Genomic DNA, 5000 nt, shown 5'->3' with positions numbered 1-5000 from the left:
AGAAGAAAAACACGAATGGCAACAAGGATCACACTGGTCCTTACAATGCTGGTATAGAATCAGTCTGGTATTAAGAAGAAAAACAAATGCTAACAGGAATCAAACTGATCTAAAATACACACTGGTCCTTATAATGCTGGCATAGAATCAGTTTCGTATTTAGAAGAAAAACACGAATGGCAACAAGGATCAAACTGGTCTAAAATACACACTGGTCCTTACAATGCTGGTATAGAATCCGTCTGGTATTCAGAAGAAAAACAAATGCTAACAGGAATCAAACTGGTCTAAAATACACATTGGTGCAGATTTTTGAGCTCACCAATTATGATGTCACAAAATACAGTTCCAACAATTTTCCGAAGTTTCCACGAACTGTACCATTTGTAAAGAAAAGAAAAATAGCTGTTTTCAAGGTCTAATATCTGCTATAGAATCAGTCTGATAATATCGAAGGTCTGGACGCTTGGTAAGCAATCATAAGAATTTATCTCACGGCTTGCTTCGACTGATCGATGTTATGTTTTGAATCGATAACCGATAATTTCTCTTGAGACAAGTGTAGATGTGTAATGCACCTATCAATGTAAACCCGTGGGGAGGGGGGGGGGAGTGCGGGCAAGGGGCGGGGATTTGACAATTCTTAAAAATTTTCAATCAAATCTCCCAAGGTAGGAAACTAACATCAATCAAAAGTGTCAAAAAAGCCCCACCGTGGGACAAAGAATCTAAACAAACAATACTATAATACCACATAAAACAAATAAAAGAACATTTGAAACTGGATAAGGTCATGATTAATATGTTCTGCATATTGAAACACGTCGTATCAGTGACCCGTAAAATACTCTGACCTTGTGGTGGAATTTGATTTCAATCAGATGGGAACTTAAGGTTAAAGACACTCTCGAAGTAGACAATATCTGCTTAGCTTAGAGTTTAAATTATCGGATTATGGCGACGAAAACAAATAAAAACTTCATACCTTTCTCCAACTGAAGCGTGACTTAAGGACAGACTTGGTAACCACGTTTGATTTGATACCAAACTTCTTCGGGTCAAAGTCAAAGGTCCCGTCCCCGGGGTCGCTTCGCGATCAAAAGCCTGACAGGGGCGATAGTCTCAGGCGTCAAATCTTCGCCTATTGCCTGCACTCCCTCCACCCCCCCCCACCCCCCCCCCCTGCAGGATTTACATTGATAGGTGCATAAAATGCGCCAAAGTCTCCTGCATGCGTAGACATTATTCAGCTCTGTTGTTTCTCTTGACGTATCATTTTTTTCTGTTGTTTTGAATTGAGTAATAAATTTCTCCATGTAAAACAAAAATAGGCCAACTCTCAGTGTAGAAGAAGAAACAATCGTCGGAAACGTGAATTTAGCAAGTAATCGATTGCGACTGTAAGATTAATCATTGTGCCTTGTAAACAAGGTGCTGTTGCTCGTAAACGATCAAGGGAACCCCTCTTTTTTTTTTTCAAAATTTACGTTCCTATAATATAAACAATCCAAGGGCAAAGTTTGACAAAAATCTCAGCACAGGTTCTAATTCAGTGAAATGACCTTAAATTCATGATAAGTGCGATCGCGATGTTTCACTCGGGCCTAAAACCTTCAATAGAAATAACTTACCGATCATCATCGTCTCGGTGCCACTCCTTTGCGAAAATTTCCACTCAAAAATAATCTATGGGTGTATATTTTTACCTACAAGATCAGCAGTTAGTCTGATGCCGACAGATTACAGAGACTAGTTTGGATTTGGGTTGTGCGATGGGTTGATTTGTTCTCGTGAAATCACAATCCCATAGGTAAGATGAGAGACTCTGGGAACAAGCTCAGGTTCTTCATCACCCAAAAGAGGTACAGTAACCTCTCTCAGAATAAAGAATATATTTTGTCACTTTGCCATTAGTACGTGCAGCGTTCCCAGGCATAGCGTATTATCATCATCATCATCATTAGCAGTAGCATTATATATGTATACATACTTACGGAAAACATTATGCAGATTCTGTAGATTGCACGAATCGAATTCGAACTGAAACTTCCACTACAGCATTACACAACCTTCCATTTCTAGTACGAATAGCATTTTGGTATGTTCCAGATACTCCCTGAAGCTCTCCGATGCCCAAAGCGGAAGTCGGAATAACAAAAGTCAGTTCACAAAAGATTACATAGCATGCATCCAGAGTCTTTTTCGGAAGGGAAAGGAGAGAGAGCCTAGGAACGAAGCAACCTATCGCTGCCACGTACTTCTGAAATCACAATCCCACGAGACAATACGCACTGAGCTGCAAAGGACAGGCCAAGACAAGATGGGCTGTTCAATTAAAGCTATGCTACTTGTTTCGCACCCACCGAGTTCCACCCCTGAACTCATTATAAACATCCTTGTAAAACAACTTTTTCCATCATTCTAAGAGGATGATGCAACCGGTGATGGAGTTCTACGGGAGATGTATTCGTTGTTTTGGGAGAACCTCCTGAGACAAAACAAAAGTTTCAGCTTCCAATTCTCACTGGCCCTCTCGCCTTAGATGACAAAAAACTACATCGCCATATGCTCCTCTTTTCCAATACAGCTTGCAAGGGCATCTGTCCACCATGTGCTGTTTGGAAAAGTGGACGATGATTGTCTGCAACATAATGTCTTCAGTGGAGCGTTGGAGGGGAAACAGCTGTTTCCCCTGGATGACGTAATCAATGTCTTAGATGAGTACAATGTGAAAACCTTTCCGTCGGCGGAGAATCTGCTTGCAATTTCATTGATCACTGCCATCAACGAGCTCGTAGAAAAGCCTTTTCTAGCACTCCTAAAGATAAGGGAAGGAATGGGAAGCTTTTGGAATGATGTATCCCCACAAGCGATAGATGATATATACTCCATGTACAATCTTAGTGCTGACAGGCTTCTAGATCATCTGCACTGCATACCATTAAATAGGTAAGAATCAAAGGTGTTCAAGTGGCTGAGGAATACGTCACCTCAGCTAGGTTCCTACAGTTCTGCACTGCTTCACAAGTCCTTGTACCAGACAAGAAAATCCGCATAAATCCGCATGTGACCATGTCAGAGATGGCTTTCAGACAGAGAGCACGCATTTGCTTTGGCACTCTTGAAGTGTCAAGCAATTTTCTTTCATTCAACTAACTGAAAGAAATTTTTGACCTATAAATCAACCGCTCAGACCTGTGGGACCTGAAGGACTTAAGTGGCTCACACCTTGTGAAGAGCGCTGGCTATATTGCGAGAACAGTTTCTTTTATTTTATATGTTAGGCTGAGAAAAATGTATTCTTTTTTTGTCGTTGCGTCCTCGGAAATTCAGGCACTTAAGGTGGCTCAAACTAGTTTCAACACTTGAAAGAAACAATCTTATTAGAAGGATTGACACTACAACGCCTTATCACTTTTACCGCAATGTTATGGTACTTCAAAGACCGATTATTGCTGAAAAAGGTTCGGTCATTTTTAGACGTAAAAAGTTACCTTGGCAACAAAGAAAGCCCTGCAAAAAAGACCCCATATTTTTGCTTTAGCTGCTCATATCTCAAAAACGAACTCGGTGACCCCAATTTTTTTTGGTTTTTTTTTTTTCTTCTGAAATGTAATCAGCACGCCAGAATAAAACTTTTTGCCGAGTTTAAAAAAATACGTGGAGCAGGTTGAGAGCCACCTTAAAAGGTCCCTCTCAACCAGTGTGCTTTGCGGATGTTTTCACTTATATCGAAATTGCAGCTCTCAGAGTCGTGGCTTTTTCTGAGGATTTTCTGTGCTATGTGAACGATTTAGGGTCCGGTGTGTTAAGAAATCATTACATCATAGAACTTCTATATGTATTTGTTTTTTTTTTCTATTGAATTAAGTTTGTACCTGAAAAAACCCGATTTTGTTGTGGTGGGGGTCGGGCCGAATGTCGCGATCTTCTCTGAAACGTGGTAGGCCGCCAAGGAATGAAAAAAAACAAGACTATTCGGTTGTGAGAGAGCACTTTCAATCTCTGGAAACAGAAGAAGATCGATCTTGGTTTTAAGGGAAACACCAATACCGAATTTGCGGAGTTTCTTTTACATAGTTTGGTCCAAAGTAAGCAATTTGAACAAGAAGGCCTGAGAATGGATGATGGAGTAGAGGGCAAGAAGAACAGAACTACAGCAAACAGTAAGTGGTTTGTTTTAAGTTGAAAGTAGAGTTAGCATTGCTTTTCCTTTGTTTCATTTATTTACAAATGTTGGTGATTATTTCGAGCCTTGGGTATATCAACTTTTTTCAATACCACGTTTCAGGTAGGAGATCAGTTATCCATTCAACACCAGCAAAAGCTGAAATGGCAGCAGTGCCTAGACTTTCCTTGTCTCCTGTTATAGCAAGCAACATACCAAATGAAACGTACCATTTGCCCTATAGTCAACAGTACATATATACATTGTAGTGGTCTAGTCTTGAGAAACGTTTGCCAAATGTTTTTACTTGCACCTGTAAAGTTACCCCCCTCCCCCCTTCTTACAAGGCATGTATGGCACCCAAGGTCCAAGATTCTGGTTTTTGAGACATCTTGGTTGGAAGTAGGGTATGGACATTGACTAGTTTAGTCTTACATAGGGTTGGGTATGTTGTTTAGATGATACTAATTACTTTTCTATGTTTGAAATCGGGAATTTACAGTACTTCTCTAGTCTCACAAATTCAGTTGTTCCAGTTCCACACCAGTGTCTTAATTTGTAACTACCTTTCAAAGAAGATTCATGGTACCAAACGTTTGTGTACATTGTATCCTGAGTGTCAAATGGCATTCTATGCCTTTATTTGTTTTTGTTTTTGTTTTTTTTCATGGCCTGGCGTCCATTATTGATGATAGCAATGAAGCATCTATGCCGACACATGAGGAGGATGTAATGGAAACTTCAGTTATCAACCAATCTTTAAATAAATCTTTAAATAAGTGATTTGTAGGAAAGGTTTACATCACCTTCGCCTTGCAGCAATTTGTCAAAG

The sequence above is a fragment of the Montipora capricornis genome, chromosome 6, assembly GCF_036669925.1.
Source record: "Montipora capricornis isolate CH-2021 chromosome 6, ASM3666992v2, whole genome shotgun sequence".
Lineage (NCBI taxonomy): Eukaryota > Metazoa > Cnidaria > Anthozoa > Scleractinia > Acroporidae > Montipora > Montipora capricornis.
This window is presented reverse-complemented; position numbering follows the sequence as displayed.